Source organism: Urocitellus parryii, chromosome 5 (assembly GCF_045843805.1).
Source record: "Urocitellus parryii isolate mUroPar1 chromosome 5, mUroPar1.hap1, whole genome shotgun sequence".
Lineage (NCBI taxonomy): Eukaryota > Metazoa > Chordata > Mammalia > Rodentia > Sciuridae > Urocitellus > Urocitellus parryii.
Window position 1 is genome coordinate 13,538,833 of NC_135535.1, and position 17,998 is coordinate 13,556,830.

At 46.7% G+C, this 17,998-nt stretch overlaps 1 protein-coding gene across 11 annotated transcripts in view; it reads left to right on the top strand.

Annotated features, from left to right (window-relative positions):
- The window catches only part of Large1 (LARGE xylosyl- and glucuronyltransferase 1), a 506,960-nt gene that overhangs the window by 297,272 nt on the left and 191,690 nt on the right, over positions 1 to 17,998 (top strand). The gene's annotated exons all lie outside the window — the stretch shown is intronic.

Here is a 17,998-nt window from a genome sequence, read left to right on the forward strand (position 1 = left end):
GGCTCATTTCTTTCTAGTATTTGTGGCTCATTTCTTTCTGGTATCCTTGTAGGTGTGGGCATGTCAACCATGGAGATTATATTTTTTTAAGGAGATGAGTTTAACTCCGATAAGCTTGTGCTATTCAAGTCAATAAGAAATTACAAATACAGTTATGTTACAATTCTACTTCGATTCGATACATGCTAGAGTAAAACTGGAATTTCCATTTCTTTCTTTATTTTATTTATTTACTTGTGGTGCAGAGAATTGAACCCAGTGCCTCACACGTTAGGCAAGTGCTCTACCCACTGAGCCACAAGATCTGTGTTCATAGGAAGAAACCAATTTGGGATACTTTGTAACCATTAAATATCAAATGTGTGTATTTTGTATGCAGTAATTGAGTGTTGACATACTTGTGCAGAAACATGCATTTATTAGTTTTCTCTTTTTATCAAATAATTCTTTGATTGCCGAGAAAGCTTTTGAGGTAGTAGAAACAGGTATTGATTAGAGAGTGTTTGAAATGTTCTTCTGGCTTTTGCTTTCCTTCGCATCATGGCTTATTATTTTGAGGTATGTTTGGTCCTCTCTTCTCATCTGGTAATCTTCTTCTTAGCTCTTATTGTTGCCTTTGTCACTGTCTCAAGGTACAGGAGCCCTTCTGATGGGCAATTTAAACTCAGTAGTTATATCTGACTCTGGTGGGGCCTATGAGAGAAGTGACAGGTTAGCATGAGTTTAGGGCTGTTTTAATACCCCTCCCCTCCATGTTGTATTTTTGAGGTTCCTCTCTATATTGGGCAAATGCAATGAGAGAGCAGTTTGTTAGTGAGATCATTATATATTTCTTATCTTTTTCTTTGTCAAATTGCACACTACCTTCTGCCTAAAATCTCTCTGTGTCTTCTCTTACTTCTTTATTCTAAGAGGGTGAAATCCTCCTTACTGATTTTCAACAAATCATTTCCATAAACCCTGTTGGGTTTTGTTTCCATTCGTGGGCAGGGTAAATTCCTTGCCTAGTGGTCACTGTCCCCTTCCTTCTGGGAGGATCATGGCTCTGGGCTAATTGAGGAAAGTGTTCAGCAAATCACAGGGTTGACATGTCCCCCCCATCCCTTATCAGGATCAAAATTAACATTTCTTATCTGGGTCAATAATGGCATTAGGGAGACATCCTTTAACAAAACTGGGAAGCCAGTGAGTCTCCCCTGTCTAATCTCTTCTGCATAAAATGCTGGGTGGGACCTACCCTTTTATTTCCTAAGTCAAGCCCCTAAAGTTTGGAGGGACTCAGGGTTTTGCCCAGAATTGAGATCAGAAATATGTGTGCCTTGCCTTCTCTCTGTTGCTTCTGCTGTTTCTCTTTCTGATCACACAGAACTCATTGGGGACAGTTTTTCTTTAATTGCACTGTATTTTATCCATGTTTTTATGCTGATGTTCAGTGTTCAGTGATGCATATATTCTACAACGTTTATTGCATTCCTACTGGGTGTCAGGCTGTGTACCTAAATCATGAAATGAGGAGTGATGAAGGGACAGTGAGAGTTGTCACCTGTCCTGGAGAGGGGCAGAGCAGTCGGATGGGACGCATCACAGGGTGTGGTAATTGTGCACTGTTTTATTGGGAAAGAGCAATAGATGCCCAAGTTCCCCTTTGAGAAGAGAGGACTCACTTCTCCAGCACCTAGGATTTCTCTCTGGCTATAGAGGGAGGGCTGCAGGCATCAGCCCTCTTTGGGGATGGGCTCTGATGAAGAGAGTGACTGTGCCTGGAACCATGCCCCCTGCCGGGATGCACCATGTCATGCATTGACTCAGGAGCCATAAGATCCTACCTGATCAGTTGCTGTATCCCTGGAGACTGCCTCACAGTCTGAAGTCTCCTCAGTCCAGTCCTGCTCATTCAGACCTGCTGTTCCCTAGAGTTCTCCCTGATTAAATGTTCATGTGCTGATTTCTGTCTCAATCTGCTTCCCTGGAAACTCAGCCCATAACCAACATCTACAGCACCGAGTATCCCTTGGATAAGTGCAACTCAGCAAAATCAGTAGGACAGGTGGTCAGAAGTTGCAGTGCTCTGGCCGGGAAATCTCTTTTATTCTGTTGCAGCCAGAACTGGCTGTCGTGCTAGCAGGATTTTTGTGTGGGCAACAGCAACAGCATGAATAATCATGGTTCTAATCACTCGGCATCACCTGCGGAAGGGAAGGAAACCATTTGGACTCTTGCTGCCCCTGGAGCTGCAGATTTGGAGGACTCTGAGGTTCCAGGCAGTTCCTGGGGATAAACAGAGTATGTGGACCAAGGTCAGGACAGGACCAGGGGAACTTTGAATACCAGAGCTGAGTTATTGGACTGTCTTCTATCTGTTCATTCTTTGATTTGTCCATTTCTAACATTTATCAGGCCCTCAAACTGTGTAAATGTGGCACCAGCCTTCAGGGAGCTCCCAGATGGGGCAGATGGTGTTACATCATAAACACCTGCCGAGGAGCAGAGAACGTCTACTGTGGTCCTCCCGTGCCCATCCTAGTGATCGTAAGAAAATGCAGAGGTAAAGAGAAAATAGGAAAGCCCTTCCCCCTGCTCCACGTGTCAGGACTTCGGTATTTTCTTTTTAGTGGACTTATTTTTCCTTAATGATATCTATTGGAAGCCAGGTCATAGAACAGGGAGAAGCCTTTTAGGACAGACGCATAAATGTTCTGGCCCAAGAGAGAGAATGCCGTTCTCATGAAGGCACTACTACTTGACATCTTTTGTTGTGAACATTTTGATTGACAGTGGTGCCATTTGCCATTGGTCATTTGTGTCTGGTACATTGTCTGGGGCTGCCGTGGCACTTGTGTACAGGTCATACACAGGCTTGGTCCCTCCCTAGTGCTGTGGAAACCCCAAAACCTAGATGCACCACGTCAGCTTCTACTAAGAAGCCTGTTATTAAGGACACAGACTCATCTTCACCACCTGCTGCGGGGAGCCCCCCAGTGGCTCTTGGAGGCATCCATGTGCACCATGGGCCTGAGTTCACCTCAGTGGCAAATGCCTACCTTCCACACCAGTGGTCTGTACCCCTCGCCAGCCTGTGCAGCCACTAGGGGTTCTTCATACCCAAAGTAACAGAACCAGAAATATCACTAGTGGCTAGAATCCAGAGTCACCCACTCAGTTGTATTTCCCGAGCTCCTCTAGTGGTTGGTTAGTTTTCTGAAAGTTGAGTTGGGAATGTTGCAAAAAAAAAAAAAAAAAAAAAAAAAAAAAAAAAAAAAACCCAAGCCCTACTGCTGAGAATTTAAATTTGGGTGGAGGAAGACAGAAAATAAATAATATGCATAAATCTTAGATGGTAATAAATGAATGGATGCCTGTGTGTGTGTGTGTGTGTGTGTGTGGTTTATATTGTTTAAATATTCACATAAGGTATTAATGCAAGATCCCAAAAGAAGGGTGACATTTAAGCAATGAAGTTTAGAGAAGCAGTAACCGTGCTGTGCCAGGGGACGGGGAGGAGTGTCTGAGGCCTTAGGACAGGAACATCAACCTTGCTGTGAGTTGGTGTGTTAGAGGGATGGGACAGATGTCCAAACATAGCAGAAGGAGCCCAGGAGATGGCTGGGGTTGACCAAGTCACATCACAAGAACCTGGATCCAGAGGGGATGCTGACTCTCCTGTTAGGCACCTAGGGGACCCAGCAGAGGCAAGACTTAACCTGCTGTGTTTATAATGGGTGGTCCTGGCCGCCCTTGTTAGGACAGAAGGACATGAGGACACCATATAATTCCAGTCCTCCAGGTGGGAGATGCCCTGGGCTCAGGCCTAGGTGGAGCAGTAGAGGAGGTGGAAGTCATCTCATCAGGGTAGGTGTTGAAGGCCAACTCACCAGGGGAGAGGAGGGTGGAGGATGACCCCTAGGGTGGCTGGGTGGGTGCAGTGGCACTGGTGAGCCAGAGAGGACTTCAAGGGGAGGTCATGGCAACTCTGGAGCTTGTGAGCCTTGTTAAGTTTGAGGTCCTGGCATTGGATATCTGCATAGAGAGGTAGGGAGGCAGGCCGGTAAGTTATATTTGCAAAGCAAAGGGAAGGTAACTATTCTTTATCAAGTGCTTCTTCTGTTCTGGCACTGACTAGAAGCTTTGTACATTTAAAAGTTAAATAAACTGAGCCTGAGGGAGATTAAATTGCTGTCCCTGCTCAAAGAGCTTTCACACATCAAAGCAAAGCTGACCGCAAGCCCTTTGACTCCAGAGTCCATGCTGTGTCCACTGCTTTGTGTTGCCTCTCCTGGATCCCTGCTGGGGTGGAGAAGGGGATGCCCACCACCCTGGGAGGCAGGGTCTGCACATAGATCAGGTGTGACTGGTGATCCTGAGCCAGCAAGACCCTGGAGTGCCTTAGTTAACTGCACACAGAATCAGAAGCCGTATGTGATTGTAGCAGTCCAGGGAGGAAGTTGTGGAGACTGTGATGAGTAGCTGTTGGAGGAGAGCCTTGCTGGGCATTAAAGATGGTGTTGTCATCCCTAAGGGCACACGCCTGACTTGAAGAGGGCATCTTGCCGTGGCGTATAGTTCTGGCCTTGAAGCAGGTTGAGTCACTACTCAGCTTACCTTCGTGTGCCACAGGAGTGCCATCGGGCATCTTTCAAGGGCCTGCCAGGTGAACCATGGCTAATCACAGCTCCTGGGCTGAGCTCTTCCTCCACACCAGCTGCTTTGTTAAGCGCCTTGTGAGTAAACTCAAATAACCCGCGCAGCCCAGCGTGGAGCCGGCATTGTTCATGTTCCCTCTTGAAAAGTTTGGGAACAGATGCTTCAGCTTCTCTAGAGCCTCAAAGGTCTCAAGGAGTAAATAACCCAAATCCAGTTCTCTTCACCCAGCGCCCCACACTCCTGAGAAGAGAGTAAGGAGAAGCATCATGTGGCTGTGGCCAAGAGTGTCTTTGGAGAGACAAAAGGGGGAGCCCTGGGTGACTGTGTAAACCAGTTTGTAGAGGTCAGGCCCAAGGTGATGCAGGCATTCAGAAGATGGAGGCAGAACCGGAGGCACAGAAATGTACAGGTGCCTGCATCCTGCCCTGCGTGTGACTTCCCAGAATTCTGCGTGGGAAATCATTGTGGGCCCCAAGAGCTCTATCCGGGCCTCAACCTGGGTGATAGATTAAGCCAACTGGAGCTCACTGGTAACTCTTGCATAGGCACTATATTCTGCATGTTTGTGTCCCCCAAATTCATTACTCCAAAGCTAATCCCCAATGCCATAATATGAAGAGGCCGGTCCTTCAAGAAGTGATTAGGTCATTAGGGCTCCCTTAATAGGGTTAATGCCTTTACAAAAATTGCCTCAGGGAGGATTTCTTCCCTTCTGCTGTGTGAGAACAGAGTTAGGAGGAACCATCCATGCAGCAGAGCGTGAGCCCTCACCAGACACCAAATCTATTGTTGCTTTGATCCTGTGACTTTCTAGCCACCAGAACTATGAGAAATTAATTTCTGTTGTTTATACATCACCAGTTCTAAGGTATTTTGTTAGAGCCGCTCAGTCAGACTAAGACAGCAGGTTACTGGTTTCTCAGGGCCCAGATGAACTGAGAATGGTGCTAATGGGGTCAGTGTGGGACCCACACATCACGTCCGTTCTTCTTGCAGTGTTCCATTTTCTCTGGGGACTCCTGCCAGCACATGTGGCGTCACAGTGGACATTGTTTCTGTGTATCTGCCCCATTACCTCGCAGATCTGTCCATCAGGGCTGAGGGTGGCTATAAATGTAAAATATCATAGGAAAGCGGAACATGAAAAACGTCAGAGGTGTTATTTCTGCAAAGACATCTGTAGAACTTTTATGCTTATACTTAGTTGCCTTGAAGAAGTTTTTAAAAACTCTTTCAAGTTCTTCAGGTCTCTTTTTTCTGGCCTTGCCCATCTCCCCCGATGGGATTGGTGAAGTGGCGCGAGCTTAGCAAAGAAAGAGAAGGAGTTCAAATCCCTGCTGGCCTACTTATCAGCAGGTGAGTTGGGAGGTCATTATCGCCGCCTCCTCCAAAATGAAAACACTGAGGTCTCTGCACAGCGGTCAGGTGTGGTATGGGAGGGCACTGGGCGCTGCTAGTACCCGGGAGACTCTCACACCATGTGGTACCTTTTCTCTTTCCTTCCTCCTCTCCCCCACATCCCACGTCACTATTATTGGTCCCTTTTCCTTTGACTTTAAACCCCCCTCCTCTCTTCCTCCACCCACCTCCATATCAGGCTCTCTGCTCCCTCCTTAGCCAGTGTGAAAGGAATCAAAGTGGACCTTTCGGGACAACCCCAGCCCCTCGTGTGGGCCAGTTTCCCTGATTAAAGCCGTAGCTTCTCTGCCCGTGCGACGAGGTCTCTCCCAGTTTTCACGTACTTGTCTCGCATTCTCTCCTGATGGTCCTAACTTGAGAGTTTGGCTGCAGGGAAGAAAAACAGACATTTTTAAAAGATAAAAATTCTCAAATAAAGTGCTTTAAAATGCCATCAACAGCTGGCGTCCATTCAGGTGACGTGCGGTGAGTACAGCAGCCTGGAGCTCCTTGGGGTGAGAGTGAGCCTGGGCCTGCGTTCTTTGTCCTCAGTCACGCAATTTAGCTAAAAGGCTGGGGCGTGTGTTTTGTTTTTTTTTGTTTTTTGTTTTTTTTTAACAATGGAATGTTACTCAGCAATGAGAGAGAATAAAATCATGGCATTTGCAGGTAAATGGATGGAGTTGGAGAATATCATGCTAAGTAAACTAAGCCAATCCCAAAAAAACAAAGGCCAAATATTCTCTCTGATATGTGGATGCTGATCCATAATGGGGCTGGGTGGGGGGCAGTATGAGAGGAATGGAGGAACTCTGGATAGGGCAAAGGGAAGGGAGGGGCATGGGGGTAGGGAGGAAGGTGGGATGAGATGGACATCATTACCCCAAGTACAAGTATAAAGACATGAATGATGTGTCTCTACTTTGTATACAACCAGAGACCTGAAAATTTGTGCTCTATTTGTGTACTATGAATTGAAATGCATTCTGCTGTCATGAATAACAAATTAGAATAATTAAATATTTTTTTAAAAAAAATCTGTACCATGTTTTAAAAATTATCTCTTGCTCTTCTAGTATTGATGGGCCTTCTTCCCTGTCACTAAATTGCACAGTGTGGCTTCAGTTTTTGCCTCCTAGCTGATTTTCCACTTGGAGAATTTCAGTGGCTTCTTGCAAACCTCTTCTCCTCTCTGTAAGTCCTACCTTCCTGCTCTCTTCTCATCTCTTATCTATCCCTGCTGCCTTTGGTCCAGAATCAGAAACCTGCACGTCTCTTGGGAGATGCTCCTGGTCCTTCTGTGGGCTCAGCAGAGGCATGAATCACTGGGGCGACATCAAGGCTGGCACCCCTGGACACAGGAATGAAAGGGTTTTCATTATTTTCCCATCAGCTTGGATGTGAATCTGCATTTTCTTATAACATTAGAAGACCATTTAATTTCTCCAGGCCTCTTTGGTGGTGGTGGTTTTCTGTAAGAATGAGGGAAGAACCCATTCAGAGCTGCCCCATAGGCTTTATCTTGGTGGTGAGATCAGACAATGGTTGTGTATTGCATGTTACATAATAAATGACAGTTGGCGTCCTTTTCTTCTACCTATTTTTTCTTGTTCTTAAACCTCAAATACCTGAGATTTAAGAGAACAGCAACATGCTCCTCTCCTTCCCTCCCTCCCCTCCTCCTTCCCTCCCTCCCTCCCTCTCCCTCCCTCACCCCCCTCCTCCTCCCTCCCTTCCCTCCCTTCTTCCCCTCCCTTCTCTTTCTCTGCTGCCTTTTCTTTTTCTCTCCTTTCTTCCCTCTCTCCATTCCCGCCTCCCACATTCACTCAGTCCTTCCTTCTTTCTTTCCTTCCTGACCTGCTCAGCCCCTGGGCCAGCTCTGATCCTGGAGATGAAACAGTAGACAAGCCCCCTGCCCTGACCCCTGTTTCTCAAGTCTGACAGCTCTGTTTAGGTGTCAGGTCCTGGACCATCTCCTTCATCTCTCATGGTCATCTCCGAGTAGCTCACCTGAAGTCACTATAACAAGGAGGTAGTGACAGGACCGGGCTCAAAGCCGGGCTGACCTCCAGCGTCCACACTCCTAACACGAGATTCCAGATCCCTGTGAACGCATCAAAGTGTGGGACGTGCTTTGAAAGGGAAGGTACCCGCCGGCTGTGGTGGCAGCTTACCTGTGATCCCGGTGTATCCGTGGGCAGAAGCAGGAGGATCACAAGGTCAGCCTCAGCCACTTAATGAGGCTCTAAACAACTTAGTTGAGACCCTGCCTCAAAATAATAAAAAGGACTGGGGCTGGGGCTTAGTGGATAAGTGCTCAGGTTCAATCCCCCGTCACCCTCCACAAAAAGAAAGAAAGAGAAGATGCAGGTGAGGGAGGACCACACCGTGGGGAAGGGGACATTGGGGGTGGCTGGGAGGGCCTCTGAAGCAAAGATCGGGAGGTGGCGGCCTTCTGTTCCGCACTAGCAATGAATGGAAGAGGCCTAGGCCTGCGGCCCAGGTAGACAGCCCTACAGAGAAGGTACAGACGGGACTGGAGGAAACATTAAACGGGCTCCTCAGACAGAGGGCCGCTGCTGCCTTTGTTCCTCAGCTCTGATGTCCTGCCTTCCTGAAACGCTTGTCCTCCAGACCTCCCCAGTCTCGCGGCCGTGAATCCCTTCAAGTCTCTGCCCCAATCGCAGCTTCCAGAGAGACTTTCCCTGATGGTCCCATTTCATCTGCACCTTGGGACGCCTCCTGTCCCTGTCACCCTGCTCTTTAATTTTTTTTTCTTCAGTAACAGTCTTGTCTGTCTGACCCATTGAGTCATTACTTATCATGTGGGTGGCTCTGCCCCACCCAGGAGGTGGCACAGAACAGGCCCAGGCACCCAGGGTGCAGACTGCTATGCTGGTCATTCTGTGTCCTACCTATTGGTAGATAAGTATCAGGAGGGCAGGGACTGTTGTCATTATGTTTCTGGTGTCCTAGCACCTGGAATTGTGCTGAGCATACAGTTGATGTTCAATAAGTGTTTGTTGAATAATGAACAGATAAAGCCAGTGATTCTGGGTGGAGTGAGTGGTGGAGAAAGAGGCCAGAGAAGTACCAAGGCTCCTATAGGTCTTGGCTTGGGTTTATCCACTGATCATTGGTACATGGTTCAGAGCTTCAGAGGCAAATGTATATGCTCAGATTTTCAGAAGTTCCTTTTGGGTGAGTGGGGCATCATCTGAAAGGTGAGGGAGGAAATCAGTGCAGCAATCCTCTCCTAATCTGTGGGGAGATTGTCCAAGCCCTACAGTTGAGCCTGAAACTACTGGTAATCCAGAACCTTATACATACTTTTTTTTTTTAAATACAGACATGCCTATGCCAAAATTTAATCTATAAACTAGATGCAATAAGAGATTAACAATAATAAAATAGAACAACTTTAACAATAGACTGTAATAAAAGTGATGTGAATGAGGTCTCTTTCTCTCTCCAAATTGCCGTAGTCCGTCTGCAGCAAAATAACCGGTGGGGTGACGAGCAACTTGTGTAGATTGATACAGCAGGAATGGGAGCCGTTTATTGTAGGACAGGAGCAGTATTTATACATTCCACACAGCTTATCTTAATTAGCATAAACTAGATACATCAGTCAACCAATAAGAAATCTCCACACTTAATGGCTCACTGGCGTTACTTCTTAAACCAGTCCCTCTGGCATTTTGCCAGGTGCCATCCAAACTTGTTTACAGACTCTAATATTTCCCCCTTTTGTTTAATTTAAATAACGACCATAGTGGTTTTTACACAAACACCATAAATAATCTGCTACAAGCAGAAGGGGAGGATACAAAATGCCACAATACCAAGCCAATTGATGGCTCCATGCAAGAAGCCCTTGGAAAAATTATACCGGCAATGACACCGTTAGCAAAGATACCGAGTTACAATTTGTTGTAGATTACAGTTTGTTGTCTCAGTCCAGGTAAAGCAGTGTCTCAATAGATTAACCCACAGTCCAGGTAAATCACAGTCCAGGTAAGTTCTGCAGGCAGCTAGCTTGTTCCGAAGTTTCATCCATTTCTCAGCAACACTGGAAATTCTTCCATCCTCATCTTCATTGGCACTGGGACGAAGTCAGGAACTCCCGCAATGATGCTAAAGAAAATCCTGTAGTATTCCAGCAGGCACTAAGAAAACAAACTTCTGGAAAATTTAGTACATTATCTCAAGGTTTTTCACATTTGAAATAAGCCTTAATAGTGCTCATTACTCATTAGCTTCCAGGTGTGGGAGAACCATTGTAGTTACTGGCCTGGGAAATGATCAGACTTCAGGGACGTAGGCTGTCTTCTGCCTGCATTGTCCTGGGCAGCCCCAGATGGCCCCAGAGAGTGTCCTGGACTCAAACTGCTACTGGGCACAGGGAGCAAGAGCCTGTGAGACTGTGCCTCCAGATCGGGTCTAGATTTGGGCTCTTGCAATGGCGTCCCGCTCCACAGAGCGGGGGGGGGGGGTGGGGGGGGGTGGGGGGGTGGGGAAGAGCCAGCTGCCGCTACTTGGAAAGCCCTTGCTGCGCCATGACTGGCTCGCGCACGTGGCAGCTGCCGCTCCGATTTACGCACCCTCCGGTAACAAAAAGTATTTAGTAATAGTCTTTTGCTGCAACTTTTTTCCTGATAATCCTTTCTCCTCTGAACTTTCTTCTTTTTGACTAGAGTTCCTGGGCTTCCATCAACACATGCCCTAACTATTCTTGGTTCCACTGGGGTGTCTCCTTCCCTTAGTAATTCACTTCTCACCCCTTCCATATTTTCATCATAAAGACAATACAATACACTGAGACAAAACAAGACACAAACATACTGTATCAATCTTCTCCATTTTCTCAAAATGGCCATTTTTCCTCTCGCCTTATCTGCCTAGGGACGAGCAGATTTGCTCCCTTCCTATCTATGGACAGGCAGCTTTTTTTCATCACTTACCCCCCAAGTGTCCTGGGGTTCCCCGTACGGGCCACCAATTGCCGCAGTCTGGCTGGGCACAAATCACGAGCCACTGAAGCAGGAACAAACTTTATTTTTGAACTGCAAGAAAAAACCTCACACACGCTCCTGGGGAATTCTCCCAAATGCCACGCGGCTGGTCCAGGAACCCCCAGCCAAAAAATTCTCTCCCGGAAATCCCGCCTCCTGCACTTCCCCAACCAATGGGAACTCTCGGGGAATCCCCGGAAATCCCCATGAGAACTCCAAAATAGTGCAAGAACTCAAAAGTAGCAGCAGAGGCGGATAGTAATGCCTCGCCTGTCAATCAATACTGTTGGCAAAATGCCAGGGGCCATACAGACTCGGCCATGGCTCTCAACACCAAATATCTTACTGTGCTTTTACCTTTAACCTAAAGAATGCCCTTAACATCTCCTCTTTGGGATAATCCAATGGCTATCATCACCATTCTTATATTTTGGGACTGTTATGAAGAAAAATAAAGGTTGCTTGACTGTAACCACAGGTAACACATACAATGACTGCAGTAGCTACCAAGTGACTAATGGGAGGGTAGGATATACCATGGAAGTGCTGAACCTCAACAATGATGTACACCCTGAACCAGATTGAGCAACATTTGATCATGCTACTCAGGATGGCGTGGAATTTAAACTTTTGTTTATTTTGGGGACTCTCTGTTTAATATTTTCAGACCATGGTTGAGCGCAGGTAACTTAAACTATTAAAAGTGAAACCACAGGTAAGGGGGGACCACTGGACTGTGAAAGAGAGATTTAGCAGCACATGGGAGCTACTGCTCCAGTCTCAGCACGGTACAGCAGTGACTGAAGGGGGTAGAGCAAAGGCCATGAGGAGGAGAGTGGAGGGCACTAGTGGCAAGTCCTGTTTGGACTTGCAGATCTGGATCCTCCAAGACCTCTGGAATGAGGGCATCTTCAGGTATTTCCTCTTAAATGTTGGTATGGAAATTGATGCTCTTACCAGATAATTTCAGTTTGCTTTTATGGACTTGCAAGTGTGCTCCATAGTAAAGCCCCCTCCAGGGTTCCAGTCCTGGGGATGGCACCAGGTCCTGCAGGGAACAAGGCTGGATTTGCTGTCTCTAATAGAGAGCTAAGTGGGTGGGGGCAGAAGGGAGTCAACAAGGACCAAGTCTGGGCAAGGTGGGATTGATGAACTGAGATTCTAGTGGAAGAGGAGGATCTGTTGGATGCCTAGCAGAGTCAGCAAGAACCCCTGGTCACATTCCAATTGTGTCTGGCGCTGCTGCTGGTGCAGGCCAGGCCATCAAGTTATGCTGGTTCCTGCCTCTGAATTGTAAGGCCAGCATGCCCTGGGCACCTGGAGCAGGGGATGGAGCCATATTGATCTGTCACTAGGATTCACTGACCTGATGGGCCTCTGACAATTTCTTGACTTTCTTAAATGTACAAGGGCCAGGCTATCAGGGAGGACAGCTTTTGCCTTATCATAAAGGAGAGGAAAGCCTAGCTTCTGGATATGGGCTTATCTTTATTTTCTCACTTTCTTTCTACCTCTACTTCTGTATCTACTTGCAGAATGGTAGGAAAGAAGCTGAGGCCATTATTTTGGGTTGTTCAGCATCTTCTTGCCATCTTTATAATTTTGGTGCATTACTGAGATCTCTGAACCTCTATTTCATATAAACAAAATGGGGATCACAAGACTCATAGGGTATTAGTATGAAAAGTTAGCTTTTTGTCACTATAATGAAATACCAGAGACAAGCAACTTATGAAGAAAAGAGGTCTATTTAGCTCACAGTTTGGGAGACTTAGAGTTCACAGGGCATAGTGTTCTATGGCAAAGGCCACCCCTTGGCTGCATCACTCCCTGGCTCATCATAGCACAGATAGCAATGGTAAGAGAAGGTGGGGGACCAAGTGATTACATCATCTTAAACCAGGAGCAGAGAGTGCTGGGGTGGGGTCAGGCTCAGGCCTTTATAACCATCCTCCTGGAGTAATTCAAGGGATCACATCAGAACTAGCACTGAAGAGCATGTCCCCTGGACCTGAAGACCTGCCTCCCAGACCTACCTCTTTAAGTGTCAGTCACCTCTCAGTAGCACCTTGCAGCACACCAAAGCTTGAATCATGGTGGACCCTTGGTGTACACTTAAACCACTTCCAGAATGTAGGAGGTGTAACATGAGGTGGCCATATGAAGGTCGTAGTGAAGCAGGGGACACAGTGTAGGCCCCCTTCCATGTTGGCTGCCACTGTCCTTAGTACTGGAGTCACCTTGTGGTCATCACAATGGGCAGCCTCTACACACCTAAAAGGTTCAAGATGGCAGAGGTGGTTGATATTAGAGGGGACGGTACTAGTCCTCCATGAAGAAGAGGGGTACCAAGTGGCCGGGATCGCGATGGGTGAAGGAGGCCTGGGGAAGGGGGGACAGAGGTATCGGGGGTCTTGTTCTAATTGGAAAGAAGTGGCCACGCATCTCAGCAGGGAGAAAGCAGGCCGTGGAGTGAGACTGCCCGAGAGCCGGTGAGAGGCCTCGCCCTTCCCCACACTTCATGCCTCAGCTTCTCCTCCTCCAGGGGAACAGTATTTCAGGAGCAAAATATGGAATTCACCTAGTACTCTGCAGGTATTTTCTGTTATCTCAGTTACACAATGCAGGGTTTTTCACATTTTGCCATTTCTGAAATTGAGATGTAACTTGCAAAAGCAACTTGACAGATGGTCTTTTCTCCTGGAAAATGTTTCGATAGATCCTGCAATCAGTGGCCTCTTAGAATCCAGGAAAAAAAAAAAAAGATGGGTGTTATTATTTTTATTAGTATTATTTTTCTAGCTTTTGCTTTTATCTTTGAGTGGAAGAAGAGAGAAAGATGGAGGGTAGAGCTCAGGACTGGAAAGAAAGAGAGCAGCAAGGGAGGGGGTAGGGCCACAGGCAGGCCACTCCTCGGTTACCTCGTATTGTTTGGCAGGATTCTGGAACATCTAAACCATCAGTGTTTTTTGGTAAATATCAGGAAGCAGTGCAGCTAGGAAGTCTCTTCTTGCTCATTTGGATATTCACACAATATTTCTTGACTATCTCCTTGGAATGAGACACACCCATGATGCTCTGTCCATTAGAAATTCATGTCAGTAACTCCTCCTTTGAATAAATCTGATAGTTCTGGGAACACTGTAGGGTTATGTACCATCACGTGAAACACTGGCCTAGAGACTTGACCAGCATTAGCTGATATCTGCTGCCTTGGGTTTGGGAGACATTGAGTGTAGCCGTGTGGGTGCTAGAGGGGATCAGGCTACGTAGGTCATTCTGGGGAAAAGTGGGGTGAGGGAGCAGGTGGGACACAAGAAAAGCACCAAGAGAGAATAAAGAAACGAATACAGGGAGACAAGAAGCATGCTTGTTGAATGAATTTAGGGTGACAGAGACCAAGCTGTCTAACTTTACAATCATGTGTCCAAGGAAAGAGGCCGATTTATTTTTCTTGTTGCTCTACAATGGTCTTGACCCAAGGGACCTTACTTATAATCTGCTCCTGCTCTATGTTAGCAACTCACCAAATTGGATTAGTAGGCACATGAAAGCCACCCAGGGCCTGATGATCATTTACAGCTTTGTCCTTTGGGCACATGTTCTGAGGTGCAGGGTGGAGGGGGACTTCTGTATTACAGCAAGCTGCAGAGTCTTCAAATTACACAGGTCTGCGCCCCCTCTCATGCCCCGCGGTGGCCTGCACACCACCGCTGATGGAGAATCAGTGCTCTGCTCCAGGTTTCCCTCCTTGGTGCTATTGACATTTTGGGCTCCGTGACTCCTTGTTGTGGAAGGAGGGGTGCTGCCACACATGCTGTACAATGTTGAGCGGCATCGCTGTCTTCCACCCACCAGATGCCAAGAGCATCCTCCCCGCCTCCAGCTTGATTATCAGCTGCTCACTGGGAGCCTCTTATCCACATGCCTTTGAGTGACATTCTGAATAGGTTCCATGCTAAAACTCCTGTTGCTTTAGACTTTCTTTCCTTTCCTGTTGATACTCCACACCAGCCACAAAAGAGGCTTGAACGGTGAATTTTCTCTTGGAGAACTACAGAAATGAACCACCTGTAGCAAAGATCCTCTTTCAGAAGATAAATGAGCCCATCCAGCACCCTCTCCCTGGAGGTACACACCACCAAGGAAAGTTACGATGGCATGAACCAGACCCCAAAGCCTCCGTGCCCGGGAAAGGCCACAGATTTGATTAGAACTCAGGAGAATTTCTGATCTCCCCTCAAAATTACAAGAGCCACCAGTTTGCTCCTCATCTGCATATTTGTGAAAAGAAAACATCAGTACCTGCTGCTCCGTGACTGTCAGAGGGACACAGCTTTACTCTGCCCTCTTAAATGCTAGGGATAGGTTTTAGGCAGCATCGCATATTTGACAGGATGGAGATGGCCTGTCAGGAAGATGAATGCTGGGTGTCTTTTCCTCACAGTGCTCTGGGTTGTCCACCTGGAAGAAGGCAGCAGGCTGAGCTGGTGGTGTGTGCAGAGCCCTTATTAAGATGGATGGAGGGGCCTTCCATGGGAGCTCGGTCACCCAAAGTAGGTCACAGTGCTTCCTTGGACCAGATAGAGGTGTGGAGCTATATCAGACTAGGGGGGAGGCTTCAGATTCATTGTGTATGTGTGTGTGTACGTGCACACACACATACGCACATGCACACACACGCGCATATGCACACCCACATAATCACCTACACATATATATGTATGTTAGACTGTCCACATCCCTTGGAATGGGAGTCTCTGAATTAGCTCTAAGCTAAAGTTTCTACTGAATCTGCTTTAGACGTCATTTCATATTTCTGTTTCCCTCCTCTAACAACCACCTCCAGCAGAACAGAAAACACTGGGGTGTTTTGGTTTTGTTTTCTTATTTGCCTTTTGTTGGGCCTTAGGGACCAAGGTGGTTTAGAGATTTTAGGCTTCACTTCTTTAATGCTTAGCTGACAAAAAGACCAGAGTCATCTCCCAAGATGACAAAAATTCTTATGAGATAAAAGAGAAAATTCCTCAGATCCAGCCAATAATCCTCATTTTTAGAGATGAGGTTCTCTTGGGTATTAAATAAGGAGGTAGCCCTCAAAGCACATGCTTTACATGGTGGAGGAGAGGAGAGATTGATAGTAAGTGATACAAATTGATTTAAAAAAATATTTTTAGTTGTCGATGGACACAATACCTTTATTTATTCATTTATTTATTTTTAATGTGGTGCTGAGGATCGTACTCAGTGCCTCACATGTGCTAGCAAGGGCTCTACCACTGAGCCACAACCCCAGCCCCCAATATGATTTTTTTAATAAACTTTATTTTGAAGCAGTTTTAGTTTAGCAAAAAAAAAAAAAATGAATATGGTGTCTGCAATTGTAACTCAGTAGTAGAGCACTTGCCATAGCATGTGTGAGCCACTGGATTCAATCCTCAGCACCACATAAAAATAAATAAAATAAAAATATTATGTCCATCTACAATAAAATTTTTTTAAAAAATTAATAAAAGACTTAGGCTTAAAAAATTAATATAGAATACAGAGTTCCAATATACCCTGCACTCAGTTTTCTTTAATTAATATCCTGTATTAATCTGGTGCATTTTTTTTTTTAGGAAACTCACCTCCTAAGCTTCTGGTGTGGTCTAGATGGCCCTTATTCCTTAGCTCCTGTCTTGGTCAGCTTGCCGTCACTGCAGCAGAATACCTGAGACAAAACAGCTTTAAAGAAAAATGGATTTATTTTGGCTCATGGCTTCAGGGTTTTCAGTCCATGCCCACATGATCCCTTTGGCTTTGTGCCTGTGGTGGCATTGCATACCATAGGGGTGACAACGCATGGTAGAGAAGGCTGCTCACCTCAGGGTGGCCGAGAAGCAAAGAAAGAGAGGAATGGGCCCATGCCCCTCTATCCCCTCCAAGGGCACATCCCCGCTAACCCGAGTTCCTGCACTAGGCCTCATCTCCCCAAATCCCACCACCTCCCAATAGCACCGTGGGCTAGTGACTAAGCTCTCATCCCCATGAGAGTATGGGGGATGCTCAGAGCCAAACCCTATCAGGCTCCTTTCTTCTCACACACATCCTGACACGTGAATGGTTTAGTCCTCACTTTACGAAGGAGAGAAGCCATGGGATGAAGAGGTTGAATGACATGCTGCATTCACCCATCTAGTAAGGGGCAGAGCCAAGGTCAAGCCCGTCCCCCCTTTCCTTCATCAAGTCTCTGCTCAGGTGTGTGAACAGTCCTCCGGGTCAGTCTCTCAGTGAGTGCTCAGTCTGTGAAGATGGAGGAGATGGTCCACCTGCTGTCATGAGAATACCAGGGTGTCTGAGAAGTCAGGAGAGCAAATGGTAATAAAAGACTGTGAAGAAATAAGGGGTCATAATCTAAGCTCAGGGGGCCACTATGGAGAGAGGAATTAACATTGAGAGCGACAGAGTGGACCAAAGGCACAAAAACACAAAATGGCCTGGTTTGCCTGATTTCAGGAGGTTCTCTGTGGGCAGAATATCTAGTACTCAGAACCAGGGAGGGGTAGGGGGTAGTTGGGCCAGTGATGAAAGACTGAGGAGAGGCCAGGTCATGGAGTGTGGGTTTCCCTGGAAGATGGTGAGAATCCACTGGCAGTAATCCAGAAATTATCATTGCCTGGACTCCGTCCAGGAGGCTGGGTACAGCGACAGAATCCAGTGCTCTTAATATTAGACATCAGTATCCAGGTAAGAGAGGGTACAAAAAGGAAAAGGGGTATGGGTGACCATAATTTCCCAGACTAGTGATCAGGTGGAGAATATAAAAGAATAGCCAGGTATAGGGTGAGATAATACCTTTGTCTCTTCTGTCTCTATGGCTCCTGTTTGTTTGTGGTCATTGGTGTTTCTAGATAGCAAAGTCTTCCCTGTAGAGGGACACTGGTGCTTTCTGGCTGCAGGAA